Source organism: Salmo trutta, unplaced genomic scaffold (assembly GCF_901001165.1).
Source record: "Salmo trutta unplaced genomic scaffold, fSalTru1.1, whole genome shotgun sequence".
Taxonomy (NCBI): Eukaryota; Metazoa; Chordata; class Actinopteri; order Salmoniformes; family Salmonidae; genus Salmo; species Salmo trutta.
The window spans coordinates 23,047-41,827 of NW_021822834.1; positions in this window are offsets into that span (position 1 = coordinate 23,047).

Genomic DNA, 18,781 nt, shown 5'->3' on the forward strand with positions numbered 1-18,781 from the left:
CCTCCAGCCTGGGATGATTGTTCTGAGCCAGACAACACAGTGGTAGTACTGGCTGGGTAGAATTCAGGGGTTTTGGTCAGGACCACAGGAGGTGGAGTTGTTGTCGTCCGTCATGTGTCGTCCTCTCTGGGTGCAGATAGACAGGGTCAGACCTGACCTGATCCACCTCAGACTGTCTGTCTGTCTGTTCTCCTCAGCTCTACATCTCATAGGAAATCTCTTTCAGTTCCAACCAGTCCCAATCAACATATGAAAGCATCCCCGCTAGATCATCTGAATGATTTAGGCTTATGATTGTCTTTAGATTCTGACTGGTTGTTTGGTCCTAGTCCATCCTCTTAAAGGAGGGGCTAGTTGAACCTGCCATTAAACCAATGTTTCATTTGATAGACAGGTTTACCAGCAGGCTAGTGGATTAGCATGTTAGAGTTCCACCACAGATGATAGACAGGTTTACCTGCAGGCTAGTGGGTTAGCAGGTTAGAGTTCCACCACAGATGATAGACAGGTTTACCAGCAGGCTAGTGGGTTAGCAGGTTAGAGTTCCACCACAGATGATAGACAGGTTTACCAGCAGGCTAGTGGGTTAGCAGGTTAGAGTTCCACCACAGATGATAGACAGGTTTACCAGCAGGCTAGTGGGTTAGCAGGTTAGAGTTCCACCACAGATGATAGACAGGTTTACCAGCAGGCTAGTGGGTTGGCAGGTTAGAGTTCCACCACAGATGATAGACAGGTTTACCAGCAGGCTAGTGGGTTAGCAGGTTAGAGTTCCACCACAGATGATAGACAGGTTTACCAGCAGGCTAGTGGGTTAGCAGGTTAGAGTTCCACCACAGATGATAGACAGGTTTACCAGCAGGCTAGTGGGTTAGCAGGTTAGAGTTCCACCACAGATGAGTTGGAGATAGGGTTGCAAAATTCCAGTAAACCTAGTTAGAGTTAAAGATATATTGAAGATAGTGATAACACCCATAGAGAGATCATGTCTAGATCATGTTTTAATGTCTAGAATGTTCTGGCACTACATATCGCTGGTTGTCAGTTCAACTGTATCTCTGGCTGTTTGGCAACGATATTGTTCTGCTTATAATATGAATGTATTTTATTTGTTAATTTAGAATGTTTTTCCTTGATAGACTTTCATAAATTGCCATCAAGAGAAAGCTATAACCTCCAAAAGCATATTTTTAAAAAACTTGCTGATTTATGCATGTAAAATATATTCAGTATGTCACTTGCACGGACATGGGAGTGGCTGATGACTTACCATGGGTTAAATCTATATTGAGCAGTTATTAGCCTTCAGTTCCAGATTGTTCCAGAAGACTTTATCAAAACGCATTGTGACCAAGACTAAACAGTTCAGGGTACCAAGGGATGTAGGACCAGGTTATGGTAGGACCAGGTTATAGTAGGACCAGGTTATAGTAGGTCCAGGTTATAGTAGGACCAGGTTATAGTAGGACCAGGTTATAGTAGGACAAGGTTATAGTAGGACAAGGTTATAGTAGAACCAGGTTATAGTAGGACCAGGTTATAGTTGGACCAGGTTATAGTAGGACCATGTTATAGTAGGACCAGGTTATAGTAGGTCAGAGGGATGTAGGACCAGGTTATAGTAGGACCAGGTTATAATAGGTCCAGGTTATAGTAGGACCAGGTTATAGTAGGACCAGGTTATGGTAGGACCAGGTTATAGTAGGTCCAGGTTATAGTAGGACCAGGTTATGGTAGGACCAGGTTATAGTAGGACCAGGTTATAGTAGGACCAGGTTATAGTTGGACCAGGTTATAGTTGGACCAGGTTATAGTAGGACCAGGTTATAGTAGGACCAGGTTATAGTTGGACCAGGTTATAGTTGGACCAGGTTATAGTAGGACCAGGTTATAGGAGGACCAGGTTATAGTAGGACCAGGTTATAGTTGGACCAGGTTATAGTAGGTCCAGGTTATAGTAGGTCAGAGGGATGTAGGACCAGGTTATAGTAGGACCAGGTTATAGTAGGACCAGGTTATAGTAGGTCCAGGTAATAGTAGGACCAGGTTATAGTAGGTCAGAGGGATGTAGGACCAGGTTATAGTAGGACCAGGTTATAGTAGGTCCAGGTTATAGTAGGACCAGGTTATAGTAGGACCAGGTTATAGGAGGACCAGGTTATAGGAGGACCAGGTTATAGTTGGACCAGGTTATAGTAGGTCAGTGTACCAAGAGATGTAGGACCAGGTAATAGTAGGTCAGGGTACTAAGGGATGTAGGACCAGGTTATAGTAGGACCAGGTTATAGTTGGACCAGGTTATAGTAGGATCAGGTTATAGTAGGACCAGGTTATAGTAGGACCAGGTTATAGTAGAACCAGGTTATAGTAGGACCAGGTTATAGTCAGACCAGGTTAACCAGGTTAACCAGTAACCAGTAGGAGCAGGTTATAGTAGGACAGGGTACCAAGGCCCAACTCAGGCCTACATTCAATCAGATCAGCGTTAAAGCGATCCTGCCAATTTCTGGTTATAGTAGGACCAGGTTATAATAGGTCCAGGTTATAGTAGGACCAGGTTATAGTAGGACTAGGTTATAGTTGGACCAGGTTATAGTAGGACCAGGTTATAGTAGGACCAGGTTATAGTAGGACCAGGTTATAGTAGGACCAGGTTATAGTAGGTCCAGGTTATAGTAGGACCAGGTTATAGTAGAACCAGGTTATAGTAGGACCAGGTTATAGTAGGACCAGGTTATAGTAGGACGAGGTTATAGTAGGATCAGGTTATAGTAGGACCAGGTTATAGTAGGACCAGGTTATAGTAGGTCAGAGGGATGTAGGACCAGGTTATAGTAGGACCAGGTTATAGTAGGTCAGTGTACCAAGGGGTGTAGGACCAGGTTATAGTAGGACCAGGTTATAGTAGGTCCAGGTTATAGTCAGACCAGGTTATAGTAGGACCAGGTTATAGTAGGACCAGGTTATAGGAGGACCAGGTTATAGTAGGACCAGGTTATAGTTGGACCAGGTTATAGTAGGACCAGGTTATAGTAGGACCAGGTTATAGTCAGACCAGGTTAACCAGTAACCAGTAGGACCAGGTTATAGTTGGACCAGGTTATAGTCAGACCAGGTTATAGTAGGAACAGGTTATAGTCAGACCAGGTTAACCAGGTTAACCAGTAACCAGTAGGACCAGGTTATAGTAGGACCAGGTTATAGTTGGACCAGGTTATAGTCAGACCAGGTTATAGTAGGACCAGGTTATAGTAGGTCCAGGTTATAGTAGGACCAGGTTATAGTCAGACCAGGTTAACCAGGTTAACCAGTAACCAGTAGGACCAGGTTATAGTAGGACAGGGTACCAAGGCCCAACTCAGGCCTACATCCAATCAGATCAGCGTTAAAGTGATCCTGCCAATTCTTCTGCTTCCCCAGAGTCAGATTAACTTGTGGAAACCATTTCTCTGTCTCTGCAGTATGGAGGAAGTTGGAGATCTTTTTACGAGCCAATGCTAACTAGCGTTAACAAAATAACTGGAACTCTACAGGTGCATTAGCGTATGGTACTGTTGTTGTAGTCTTCCAGTCATTGGAAGAATCGGTGCATTCAATGGCAATGTCTGTGATAGGTATAACGCTGGGAGCCGCTTGTGGATGTGACTGTTCCAATGCACACCTCAAACATCGCCTAAACAAAAACAATGATGAACTCTGTTACTGTGGGTTAACACTGATCTGATATAATCTAGGGCTCAGTGTAGTGACCTGGGGCCTCATTTAGATGGTGAACTCTGTGGGTTAACACTGATCTGATAGAATCTGGGGCTCAGTGTAGTGACCTGGGGCCTCATTTAGATGGTGAACTCTGTGGGTTAACACTGATCTGATATAATCTAGGGCTCAGTGTAGTGACCTGGGGTCTCATTTAGATGGTGAACTCTGTTACTGTGGGTTAACACTGATCTGATATAATATAGGGCTCAGTGTAGTGACCTGGGGCCTCATTTAGATGGTGAACTCTGTGGGTTAACACTGATCTGATAGAATCTGGGGCTCAGTGTAGTGACCTGGGGCCTCATTTAGATGGTGAACTCTGTGGGTTAACACTGATCTGATATAATCTAGGGCTCAGTGTAGTGACCTGGGGCTTCATTTAGATGGTGAACTCTGTTACTGTGGGTTAACACTGATCTGATATAATCTAGGGCTCAGTGTAGTGACCTGGGGCCTCATTTAGATGGTGAACTCTGTGGGTTAACACTGATCTGATAGAATCTGGGGCTCAGTGTAGTGACCTGGGGCCTCATTTAGATGGTGAACTCTGTGGGTTAACACTGATCTGATAGAATCTAGGGCTCAGTGTAGTGACCTGGGGCCTCATTTAGATGGTGAACTCTGTGGGTTAACACTGATCTGATAGAATCTGGGGCTCAGTGTAGTGACCTGGGGTCTCATTTAGATGGTGAACTCTGTGGGTTAACACTGATCTGATATAATCTAGGGCTCAGTGTAGTGACCTGGGGCCTCATTTAGATGGTGAACTCTGTGGGTTAACACTGATCTGATAGAATCTGGGGCTCAGTGTAGTGACCTGGGGCCTCATTTAGATGGTGAACTCTGTGGGTTAACACTGATCTGATATAATCTAGGGCTCAGTGTAGTGACCTGGGGCTTCATTTAGATGGTGAACTCTGTTACTGTGGGTTAACACTGATCTGATATAATCTAGGGCTCAGTGTAGTGACCTGGGGCCTCATTTAGATGGGGAAATCTGTGGGTTAACACTGATCTGATAGAATCTAGGGCTCAGTGTAGTGACCTGGGGCCTCATTTAGATGGTGAACTCTGTGGGTTAACACTGATCTGATATAATCTAGGGCTCAGTGTAGTGACCTGGGGCCTCATTTAGATGGTGAACTCTGTTAACACTGATCTGATAGAATCTGGGGCTCAGTGTAGTGACCTGGGGTCTCATTTAGATGGTGAACTCTGTGGGTTAACACTGATCTGATATAATCTAGGGCTCAGTGTAGTGACCTGGGGCCTCATTTAGATGGGGAACTCTGTGGGTTAACACTGATCTGATAGAATCTGGGGCTCAGTGTAGTGACCTGGGGTCTCATTTAGATGGTGAACTCTGTGGGTTAACACTGATCTGATATAATCTAGGGCTCAGTGTAGTGACCTGGGGCCTCATTTAGATGGTGAACTCTGTTACTGTGGGTTAACACTGATCTGATAGAATCTAGGGCTCAGTGTAGTGACCTGGGGCCTCATTTAGATGGTGAACTCTGTGGGTTAACACTGATCTGATATAATCTGGGGCTCAGTGTAGTGACCTGGGGCCTCATTTAGATGGTGAACTCTGTTACTGTGGGTTAACACTGATCTGATATAATCTAGGGCTCAGTGTAGTGACCTGGGGCCTCATTTAGATGGTGAACTCTGTGGGTTAACACTGATCAAATCAAATTGTATTTGTCACATGCGCCGAATACAAGTGTAGACCTTACTGTGAAATGTTTACTTACAAGCCCTTAACAAACAGTGCAGTTCAAGAAGAGTTAAGAAAATATTTAACAAATTAACTAAAGTAAAAAATAGTAAAAAGCAACACAATAACATAACAATAACGAGGCTATATTTATTTTATTTATTTTTTATTTCACCTTTATTTAACCAGGTAGGCAAGTTGAGAACAAGTTCTCATTTACAATTGCGACCTGGCCAAGATAAAGCAAAGCAGTTCGACACATACAACAACACAGAGTTACACATGGAGTAAAATAAACATACAGTCAATAATACAGTACAAAAATAAGTCTATATACAATGTGAGCAAATGAGGTGAGATAAGGGAGGTAAAGGCAAAAAAGGCCATGGTGGTGAAGCAAATACAATGTAGCAAGTAAAACACTGGAATGGTAGATTTGTAGTAGAAGAAAGTGCAAAGTAGAAATACAAATAATGCGGTGCAAAGGAGCAAAATAAATAAATAAATAAATACAGTAGGGGAAGAGGTAGTAGTTTGGGCTAAATTATAGATGGGCTATGTAAAGGTGCAGTAATCTGTGAGCTGCTCTGACAGCTGGTGCTTAAAGCTAATGAGGGAGATGTGTTTTCAGTTTCAGAGATGTTTGTAGTTCGTTCCAGTCATTGGCAGCAGAGAACTGGACAGAGAGGCGGCCAAATGAGGAATTGGCTTTGGGGGTGACCAGAGAGATATACCTGCTGGAGCGCGTGCTACAGGTAGGTGCTGCTATGGTGACCAGCAAGCTGAGATAAGGGGGGACTTTACCTTGCAGGGTCTTGTAGATGACCAGGAGCCAGTGGGTTTGGCGACGAGTATGAAGCGAGGGCCAGCCAACGAGAGCGTACAGGTCGCAGTGGTGGGTAGTATATGGGGCTTTGGTGACAAAACGGATGGCACTGTAATAGACTGCATCCAATTTATTGAGTAGGGTATTGGAGGCTATTTTGTAAATGACATCGCCGAAGTCGAGGATTGGTAGGATGGTCAGTTTTACAAGGGTATGTTTGGCGGCATGAGTGAAGGATGCTTTGTTGTGAAATAGGAAGCCGATTCTAGATTTAATTTTGGATTGGAGATGTTTAATGTGAGTCTGGAAGGAGAGTTTACAGTCTAGCCAGACACCTAGGTATTTGTAGTTGTCCACATTTTCTAAGTCAGAACTGTCCAGAGTAGTGATGCTGGACGGGCGGGCAGGTGCAGGCAGCGATCGGTTGAAGAGCATGCATTTAGTTTTACTTGTATTTAAGAGCAGTTGAAGGCCACGGAAGGAGAGTTGTATGGCATTGAAGCTCATCTGGAGGGTTGTTAACACAGTGTCCAAAGAAGGCCCAGAAGTATACAGAATGGTGTCGTCTGCGTAGAGGTGGATCAGAGACTCACCAGCAGCAAGAGCGACATCATTGATGTATACGGAGAAGAGAGTCGGCCCAAGAATTGAACCCTGTGGCACCCCCATAGAGACTGCCAGAGGTCCGGACAACAGGCCCTCCGATTTGACACACTGAACTCTATCAAAGAAGTAGTTGGTGAACCAGGCGAAGCAATCATTTGAGAAACCAAGGTTATTGAGTCTGCCGATGAGGATGTGGTGATTGGCAGAGTTGAAAGCCTTGGCCAGGTCAATGAATACAGCTGCACAGTATTGTCTCTTATCGATGGCGGTTATGATATAGTTTAGGACCTTGAGCGTGGCTGAGGTGCACCCATGACCTGCTCTGAAACCAGATTGCATAGCGGAGAAGGTGCGGTGGGATTCGAAATGGTCGGTAATCTGTTTGTTGACTTGGCTTTCGAAGACCTTAGATAGGCAGGGTAGAATAGATATAGGTCTGTAGCAGTTTGGGTCAAGAGTGTCCCCCCCTTTGAAGAGGGGGATGATCGCAGCTGCATTCCAATCTATGGGAATCTCAGATGACACGAAAGAGAGGTTGAACAGGCTAGTAATAGGGGTTGCAACAATTTCGGCAGATAATTTTAGAAAGAAAGGGTCCAGATTGTCTAGCCCAGCTGATTTGTAGGGGTCCAGATTTTGCAGCTCTTTCAGAACATCAGCTGACTGGATTTGGGAGAAGGAGAAATGGGGAAGGCTTGGGCGAGTTGCTGTGGGGGGTGCAGTGCTGTTGACCGGGGTACGGGTAGCCAGGTGGAAAGCATGGCCAGCCGTAGAAAAATGCATATAGTGGATTTATCGGTGGTGACAGAGTTTCCTATCCTCAGTGCAGTGGGCAGCTGGGAGGAGGTGCTCTTATTCTCCAAGGACTTTACAGTGTCTCAGAACTTTTTTGAGTTTGTGTTGCAGGAAGCAAATTTCTGCTTGAAAAAGCTAGCCTTGGCTTTTCTAACTGCCTGTGTATATTGGTTTCTAACTTCCCTGAAAAGTTGCATATCACGGGGGCTATTCGATGCTAATGCAGAACGCCACAGGATGTTTTTGTGTTGGTTAAGGGCAGTCAGGTCTGGAGAGAACCAAGGGCTATATCTGTTCCTGGTTCTAAATTTCTTGAATGGGGCATGCTTATTTAAGATGATGAGGAAGGCATTTTAAAAAATAACCAGGCATCCTCTACTGACGGGATGAGGTCAATATCCTTCCAGGATACCCGGTCCAGGTCGATTTGAAAGGCCTGCTCGCTGAAGTGTTTCAGGGAGCGTTTGACAGTGATGAGTGGAGGTCGTTTGACCGCTGACCCATTACAGATGCAGGCAATGAGGCAGTGATCGCTGAGATCTTGGTTGAAGACAGCAGAGGTGTATTTAGAGGGCAAGTTGGTCAGGATGATATCTATGAGGGTGCCCGTGTTTACGGCTTTGGGGTGGTACTTGGTGGGTTCATTGATAATTTGTGTGAGATTGAGGGCATCAAGCTTAGATTGTAGGATGGCCGGGGTGTTAAGCATGTCCCAGTTTAGGTCACCTAGCAGCACGAGCTCTGAAGATAGATGGGGGGCAATCAGTTCACATATGGTGTCCAGAGCAAAGCTGGGGGCAGAGGGTGGTCTATAGCAGGCGGCAACGGTGAGAGACTTGTTTTTAGAGAGGTGGATTTTTAAAAGTAGAAGTTCAAATTGTTTGGGTACAGACCTGGATAGTAGGACAGAACTCTGCAGGCTATCTCTGCAGTAGATTGCAACACCGCCCCCTTTGGCCGTTCTATCTTGTCTGAAAATGTTGTAGTTAGGATGGAGATTTCAGAGTTTTTGGTGGTCTTCCTAAGCCAGGATTCAGACACGGCTAGGGCATCCGGGTTGGCAGAGTGTGCTAAAGCAGTGAATAAAACAAACTTAACATGCATGAAACCAAGGCTATTACGGTTACAGAAGTCATCAAAAGAGAGCGCCTGGGGAATAGGAGTGGCGCTAGGCACTGCAGGGCCTGGATTCACCTCTACATCGCCAGAGGAACAGAGGGTGAGTAGGATAAGGGTACGGCTAAAAGCTATGAGAATTTGTCGTCTAGGATGTCCGGAACAGAGAGTTCCGGACATCCGGAACTCTCTTCAAGGTATAATGTACAGACAAAGGTATGGTAGGATACAGTGGAGGTAAACCTAGACATTGAGTGATGATGAGAGAGATATTGTCTCTAGAAACATCATTGAAACCAGGTGATGTCATCGCATGTGTGGGTGGTGGAACTGAAAGGTTGGATAAGGTATAATGAGCAGGGCTAGAGGCTCTACAGTGAAATAAACCAATAAACACTAACCAGAACAGCAATGGACAAGGCATATTGACATTAAGGAGAGACATGCTTAGCTGAGTGATCATAAGGGTCCAGTGAGTAGTGAGGTTGGTTGGGGTCACGGCGATTCAGACAGCTAGCCGGGCCATTGGTAGCGAGCTGGCAGAAGATGGACTGTTTTTAGCCACCTCGTGCGTTTTCGTCGGTAGATTAGTGTGGTTCCGTGTGGTAGAGGGGACCAATCCAATTGGCAAAATAGTTATAGTTGCCCAAGAAAATTGTCCAATAGACCTATTCAGATAGCAGCCGATAAGACAGCTAACGATTAGCGGGCCGCAGATGGGCGTTCAGGTTACGATGCGACGGAGGGGCCAGTTGGATAACTCCCTCAGGCAGATAACGTCGGTAGTCCAGTCGTGAAGGCCCGGTGGGGCTCCGCATCGGCAGTAAAACGGGTCCAGACAGGTGATTGTAGCCCAGGAGTGGTTGATGGAACTCTTCAGCTTGCTAGCTCCGGAATAACTGATGTTTGCTCCGGGACTGACGTTAGCCTATAGACACTCGGATAGCAGCTAGCTAGCTGCAAGATACAGGTGTAAATGTCCAGAGCTTGCGGTAGAAATCTGGGGATATGGAGAGAAAATAGGTCCTGATGGAGGGACAATAGAGCCCTGAGTACCAGGCCATTAGGACCTGATGGAGGGACGATAGAGCCCTGAGTACCAGGCCATTAGGTCCTGATGGAGGGACAATAGAGCCCTGAGTACCAGGCCATTAGGACCTGATGGAGGGATGATAGAGCCCTGAGTACCAGGCCATTAGGACCTGATGGAGGGACGATAGAGCCCTGAGTACCAGGCCATTAGGACCTGATGGAGGGACGATAGAGCCCTGACTACCAGGCCATTAGGTCCTGATGGAGGGACAATAGAGCCCTGAGTACCAGGCCATTAGGTCCTGATGGAGGGACAATAGAGCCCTGAGTACCAGGCCATTAGGTCCTGATGGAGGGACAATAGAGCCCTGAGTACCAGGCCATTAGGACCTGATGGTAGTTAGGTAGTTTTTTGTGTACTACATAATCCATTTAGTATGATATGTTTCGTCCTGCAATTCTTTTTTGTTGTTGTGCAATTCGATCCCGGACTGCATCTTCAAGGAAGTACAGTGAAATTCCAATGATCTACTATGCTTTTTAATAAGGACAATTTGGAATTGGAATTTGGTTTACTTTTTGAATTGCCTGGAATTGAAATGTAATGGACACCAACCCTGTGGTGAACACAGCTCTGGTTTGAAGGGGAACCCTGGGCTGACCAGGTTCATAAAGGTTGAAGGGGAACCCTGGGCTGACCAGGTTCATAAAGGTTGAAGGGGGCAGTGGGGTGTTGGTTCATAAAGGTTGAAGGGAGCAGTGGGGTGTTGGTTTATAAAGGTTGAACGGAGCAGTGGGGTGTTGGTTCATAAAGGTTGAACGGAGCAGTGGGGTGTTGGTTCTTAAAGGTTGAAGGGAGCAGTGGGGTGTTGGTTCATAAAGGTTGAAGGGAGCAGTGGGGTGTTGGTTCATAAAGGTTGAACGGGGCAGTGGGGTGTTGGTTCATAAAGGTTGAACGGAGCAGTGGGGTGTTGGTTCATAAAGGTTGAACGGAGCAGTGGGGTGTTGGTTCATAAAGGTTGAATGGAGCAGTGGGGTGTTGGTTCATAAAGGTTGAACGGGGCAGTGGGGTGTTGGTTCATAAAGGTTGAAGGGAGCAGTGGGGTGTTGGTTCATAAAGGTTGAACGGGGCAGTGGGGTGTTGGTTCATAAAGGTTGAAGGGAGCAGTGGGGTGTTGGTTCATAAAGGTTGAAGGGAGCAGTGGGGTGTTGGTTCATAAAGGTTGAACGGAGCAGTGGGGTGTTGGTTCATAAAGGTTGAACGGAGCAGTGGGGTGTTGGTTCATAAAGGTTGAACGGAGCAGTGGGGTGTTGGTTCGCGTTAGAAGGTGATAAATACACCAAGCTCATGGCACTTTGCAGGAAATCTGTTAAAACAAAAAAGGCATTGAAATATGAAAATATCCTCTACCTGTATTTTAAACATGTCAGACTTTTAGATGTTTTCCAAATGCTTCAACTTATTTGATCTTTTTTCAGAATGCATACATTTATATTTAACAATGTTAAGTTCTGTATATGACTTGTAAAATATGACATGATTGTATGTTCATTGTAGATACATTAAATACTATTTTAGTTTTTACAATACATTGTTGGTCCTCCTTACTGCAACACAGTATTTATAGGCTACTGTCTGTTGATGTCCTATTACAGTATTATACTAGTAATAATATATTAAGTTCCTGTTGAAAAATATTTAATTTTGAACAATATATTGTTATTGTTCAATAAAAAGAGAAGTTTCTGTTTATGACAGAGAGTATTTTCCCTCCCTGTCCAGCAGATGGCATTGTTGAGCATATGAAAGGAGCTCTTCCATCCATCCCCTCTTACAGTCATACAGCCCAATGACTAAGGCCGGGATTCAATGCCAATGCCCCTTTTCGGCTATGCACCATTTAAAAGCAATGTTACCACGGTAACATTACCATGATTACATTCAAAGCAAACACTGCAGACGTTGGCTCAACCAGACAAGATAGATAATGACATTATAATAACATATATAGATAATGGCATAGATAGATAATGACATAACAACATAGATAGATAATGTCATAATAACATAGATAGATAATGACATTATAATAACACATATAGATGATGACATTATAATGACATAGATAGATAATGACATTATAATAACAGATAGATAATGACATTATAATAACATAGATAGATAATGACATAATAACAGATAGATAGATAATGACAAAATAATAACATAGATAGATAATGACATTATAATAACAGATTGATAAGGACATTATAATAACAGATAGATAATGACATTATAATAACAGATAGATAATGACATTATAATAACATAGATAATGACATTATAATAACATAGATAATGACATTATAATAACATAGATAAATAATGACATTATAATAATATAGATAGATAATGACATTATAATAACATAGATAGATAATGACATTATAATGACATAGATAGATAATGACATTATAATAATATAGATAGATAATGACATTATAATAACATAAATAGATAATGACATAATAACATCACCACATTGTGTAGACTATAACCAGTTCCTGGTCTGAAAACATCACCACATTGTGTAGACTATAACCAGTTCCTAGTCTGAAAACATCACCACATTGTGTAGACTATAACCAGTTTCTGGTCTGAAAACATCACCACATTGTGTAGACTATAACCAGTTCCTGGTCTGAAAACATCACCACATTGTGTAGACTATAACCAGTTCCTAGTCTGAAAACATCACCACATTGTGTAGACTATAACCAGTTCCTGGTCTGAAAACATCACCACATTGTGTAGACTATAACCAGTTCCTGGTCTGAAATCATCACCACATTGTGTAGACTGTAACCAGTTCCTGGTCTGAAAACATCACCACATTGTGTAGACTATAACCAGTTCCTGGTCTGAAAACATCACCACATTGGTAAGACTATAACCAGTTCCTGGTCTGAAAACATCACCACATTGGTAAGACTATAACCAGTTCATGGTATGGAAACATCACCACATTGTGTAGACTATAACCAGTTCCTGGTCTGAAAACATCACCACATTGGTAAGACTATAACCAGTTCCTGGTCTGAAAACATCACCACATTGATAAGACTATAACCAGTTCCTGGTATGGAAACATCACCACATTGTGTAGACTATAACCAGTTCCTGGTCTGAAAACATCACCACATTGTGTAGACTGTAACCAGTTCCTGGTCTGAAAACATCACCACATTGTGTAGACTATAACCAGTTCCTGGTATGGAAACATCACCACATTGTGTAGACTATAACCAGTACCTGGTCTGAAAACATCACCACATTGTGTAGACTATAACCAGTTCCTGGTCTGAATACATCACCACATTGTGTAGACTATAACCAGTTCCTGGTATGGAAACATCACCACATTGTGTAGACTATAACCAGTTCCTGGTATGGAAACATCACCACATTGTGTAGACTATAACCAGTTCCTGGTCTGAAAACATCACCACATTGGTAAGACTATAACCAGTTCCTGGTCTGAAAACATCACCACATTGGTAAGACTATAACCAGTTCGTGGTATGGAAACATCACCACATTGTGTAGACTATAACCAGTTCCTGGTCTGAAAACATCACCACATTGGTAAGACTATAACCAGTTCCTGGTCTGAAAACATCACCACATTGATAAGACTATAACCAGTTCCTGGTATGGAAACATCACCACATTGTGTAGACTATAACCAGTTCCTGGTCTGAAAACATCACCACATTGTGTAGACTGTAACCAGTTCCTGGTCTGAAAACATCACCACATTGTGTAGACTATAACCAGTTCCTGGTATGGAAACATCACCACATTGTGTAGACTATAACCAGTTCCTGGTCTGAAAACATCACCACATTGTGTAGACTATAACCAGTTCCTGGTCTGAATACATCACCACATTGTGTAGACTATAACCAGTTCCTGGTATGGAAACATCACCACATTGTGTAGACTATAACCAGTTCCTGGTATGGAAACATCACCACATTGTGTAGACTGTAACCAGTTCCTGGTCTGAAAACATCACCACATTTTATTGAACCCTTTTTTTACCAGGTAAGTTAACTGAAAACAGAGATGAGGAGGGGGCTAATTGGAAACTGGGGATTGTATTAGGGACAGATTGGGAATTTAGTCAGGACACCCTTTTAAAGTCCGATCCGAAAGACAGCACCCTACACAGGGCAATGTCCCCAATCACTGCCCTGGGGCATTGGGATATTTTTTTTAGACCGGAGGAAAGGCTGCCTCCTACTGTCTCCCATCCAGGGACCAACCAGGACCGAGTAAAGAACAAGAAGGCCCGCAACATCTGGTCTCCCATTAAGGGACCAACCAGGACCGAGTAAAGAACAGGAAGGCCTGCAGCATCTGGTCTCCCATCCAGGGACCAACCAGGACCGAGTAAAGAACAAGAAGGCCTGCAGCATCTGGTCTCCCATCCAGGGACCAACCAGGACCGAGTAAAGAACAAGAAGGCCTGCAGCATCTGGTCTCCCATCCAGGGACCAACCAGGACAGAGTAAAGAAGAAGAAGGCCTGCAGCATCTGGTCTCCCATCCAGGGACCAACCAGGACCGAGTAAAGAAGAAGAAGGCCCGCACACTGTGAAAGCTCCCAATTCCCTGCTTTATTGACAACGTTTCCATCCGAAAAGGATCTTCGACAGGTCAAACAAACCAACCAGGACCGACCCTGCTTAGCGTCAGAGGCAAGCCAGCAGTGGGACGCAATAAATCACTATTTACAAATACTTTATTTCCAACTGTATTTCACAGGCAAACCCATCATAGAAAACATCACAGACGCCACCTATGGGAGCAGAAAGACTATCTGTGTGATCAGCCGTCGATACCAGGGTATTAACAGTACTCCTGAGGTGCTGACCTGTTGAACCCTCTACAACCACTGGGATTATTATTATTTGACCCTGCTGGTCAGCTATGAACGTTTGTAACAGTACATGGCCAAGATGTTCAATCTCTACCCGGCACAGCCAGAAGAGGATTGGCCACACCTCAGAGCCTGGTTCCTCTCTACCCGGCACAGCCAGAAGAGGACTGGCCACCCCTCAGAGCCTGGTTCCTCTCTACCCAGTACAGCCAGTAGAGGACTGGCCACCCCTCAGAGCCTGGTTCCTCTCTACCCAGTACAGCCAGTAGAGGACTGGTCACCCCTCAGAGCCTGGTTCCTCTGGTCTACCCAGTACAGCCAGTAGAGGACTGGCCACCCCTCAGAGCCTGGTTCCTCTCTACCCAGTACAGCCAGTAGAGGACTGGCCACCTCTCAGAGCCTGGTTCCTCTCTACCCAGTACAGCCAGTAGAGGACTGGTCACCCCTCAGAGCCTGGTTCCTCTCTACCCAGTACAGCCAGTAGAGGACTGGTCACCCCTCAGAGCCTGGTTCCTCTGGTCTACCCAGTACAGCCAGTAGAGGACTGGTCACCCCTCAGAGCCTGGTTCCTCTCTACTCAGTAAAGCCAGTAGAGGACTGGTCACCCCTCAGAGCCTGGTTCCTCTCTACTCAGTAAAGCCAGTAGAGGACTGGTCACCCCTCAGAGCCTGGTTCCTCTTCTTTTGGGGAATAACAAACTACTTCTGTTGCAAACGGTTGCTAAAAGAAAAGTCTTACTGCTTGGCAGACAGTGTCTCTTTGCAAACATTACCAATAAACAAATTACACCCGTTGGGGCTTTTAAGAAAAAAATATGTTGGAGCTTTTGGGGTTCATTTAAACGTTAAAAAAAAAACGATGTAGCAATCGCAGACTGTGCCTTGAAGAATGGCTCTAAAACTATTAGAACGATGTGATATACAACATAATCTGAATACTACACCATTGTATTTGGTACAAATCATTCCCTAAGTGCTAGACCTCAACTGAATCTGGTAATGAATGGTGTGGCTGTTGAACAAGTTGAGGAGACTAAATTACTTGGCGTTACCTTAGATGGTAAACTGTCACGGTCAAAACATATAGATTCAATGGTTGACGGGGAGAGGTCTGTCCGTAATAATGAGATGCTCTGCTTTTTTTTTGACACCACACTCCACAAAGCAAGTCATGCAGCCTCAAGATTTGTCTAATCTTGATTATTGTCCAGTCGTGTGGTCCAGTGCTGTAAGGAAAGACCTAGTTAAGCTGCAGCTGTCCCAGAACAGAGCGGCACGTTCTGCTCTTCATTGTAATCAGAGTGCTGATATAAATACTATGCATGCTAGTCTCTCTTGGCTAAGAGTTGAGGAAAGACTGACTGCATCACTTATTCTTTCTATAAGAAACATTTTGTTGAAAATCCCAAATTGTTTGCATAGTCAACTTACACACAGCTCTGACACACACACTTACCCCACAGACATGCCACCAGGGGTCTTTTCACAGTCCCCAAATTCAGAACAAATTCCAGAAAACGTACAGTATTATATAGAGCCATTACTGCATGGAACTCCCATCTTATATTGCTCTAATTAACAGCAAACCTGGTTTCATAAAACAGATAAAGCAACACCTCACTGCACAACACCTCTCCCCTATTTGACCTAGATAGTTTGTGTGTATACACTGATATGTAGGCTACGTGTGCCTTTTAAAATGTATGTAGTTCTGTTTTTGAGCTGTTCTTGTCTAATGATGTTCTGTATTATGTCATTCTGTATTATGTCATTCTGTATTATGTCATTCTGTATTATGTAAATCTGTATTATGTTTCATGTTTTGTGTGGACCCCAGGAAGAGTAGCTGCTGCCTTGACAGGAACTAATGGGGATCCATAATAAACCCCAGGAAGAGTAGCTGCTGCCTTGACAGGAACTAATGGGGATCCATAATAAACCCCAGGAAGAGTAGCCGCTGCCTTGGCAGGAACTAATGGGGATCCATAATAAACCCCAGGAGGAGTAACTGCTGCCTTGACAGGAACTAATGGGGATCCATAATAAACCCCAGGAGGAGTAGCTGCTGCCTTGACAGGAACTAATGGGGATCCATAATAAACCCCAGGAAGAGTAGCTCCTGCCTTGGCAGGAACTAATGGGGATCCATAATAAACCCCAGGAAGAGTAGCTGCTGCCTTGGCAGGAACTAATGGGGATCCATAATAAATACAACACATCACTGAGTACCACTCTTCATATTTTCAAGCATGGTGGTGGCTGCATTATGTTATGGGTATGCTTGTCATCGGCAAGGGAGGTTTTGTTTATCATAAAAAGAAACGGAATGGAGCTAAGCACAGGAAAAATCCTAGACAAAAACCTGGTTCAGTCTGCTTTCCAACAGTTCATCTTCCAGCGTGACAGTAACCTAAAACACGAGGCCAAATATAGATTGGAGTTGCTTACCAAGACGACATTGAATGTTCCTCAGTGGCCTAGTTCCAGTTTTGACATAAATCGACTTGAAAATCTATGGCAAAACTTGAAAATGGCTGTCTAGCAATGATCAACAACCAACTTGACAGAGCTTGAAGAATTACAAAAAAATTATAATGTGGAAATATCATGCAATCCAAGTGTGCAATGCTCTTAAACTCACAGCTGTAATCGCTGCCAAAGGTGATTCTAACATCTGTTGACTCAGGGGGTTAAATACTTATCTAATCAAGATATATTACTGTTTTATTTTTCATATTTCTTTTACAAATGTTAGAATTTTTCTTCTTCTAGAATTTTTCTTCCACTTTGACATTACAGAGTATTTTGTGTAGATCGTTGACCACAACACAACAAAATGTGGGAAAAGTATGTCACGTCCTGACCATAGTAAGACGTTATTTTCTATGGTAGAGTAGGTCAGGGCGTGACAGGGGGGTTCTATGTTTTCTATTTCTATGTTCATGTTCTAGTTTTGTATTTCTATGTTGGTTTTGTTTGGGATTATCTCCAATTAGAGTCAGCTGGTCCTCGTTGTCTCTAATTGGAGATCATACTTAAGTAGGGTTTTTTTTTTCCACCTGGGTTTGTGAGAGATTACCTTTGAGTACGCGTATGTTCACTCTGCGGCACGGTTTGTTGTTTTTGTTATTCAGTTTAATTATATGTATTGCATAGTTTCACAGTGTAAATAAAATGTGGAACGACACACACGCTGCACTTTGGTCCACTCCTCCTTTCGACAGCCGTGACAAAGTAAAGAGGTGTGAATACTTTCTGAAGGCTCCGTATCTAACAAATAATGACAAAGCTGTAAAATATGATCCTAGATATAAATACCGTCGGTGTTTAATATGAGGGTTTCAAGTATAAAATATCCTTTATGTATTTTTTTTACACACTTTCATTTATCTTACTACGTCAACATGTCTTTGTTGTAAATGTTTTGCCGCTAAATTGTTGGCAGTTGTGAAAAAAGCCAATAGTTGGAAGAATTGCAGAGTTAATTGAAAATAAAATGCCGTTGATAAGATTTTTTTTCATTAATTAGCCTATTTTCTCTAACATATAGACTATCTACTAAAAACTCATGGACAATATGGATACAGATATACAAAATGAATACTATATATGAATGACCAAAGTTAACCATAGATTGCCTGTTAATTACCAAAACGACAGAATTTTCCGGTAACTTTGGTAAATCACTGGTAGATTTGAAACCCTTCATGTGTTACTTTATCCTGAAAGCTTTCCACAAAACACCTCGAATCTGCTGTGTTCTTCTCTCTGTGTGTGTATGTGTGTGTGTGTGTGTCTGTCTGTGTGTGAGAGAGAGATCTGCTGTGTTTATTACTGTCAGTCCGGTAATGAGTGTGTATGTGGGGTAATCCTTCATAGGGATGATGACTCTGGCTTTAGGGTTAAAGGTTAAATAGGACGTTGTACTGGGTCTAATGAGGGTGTGTTGGCCCTGCTTGGAGAGAGTTCACCATGCTACATGT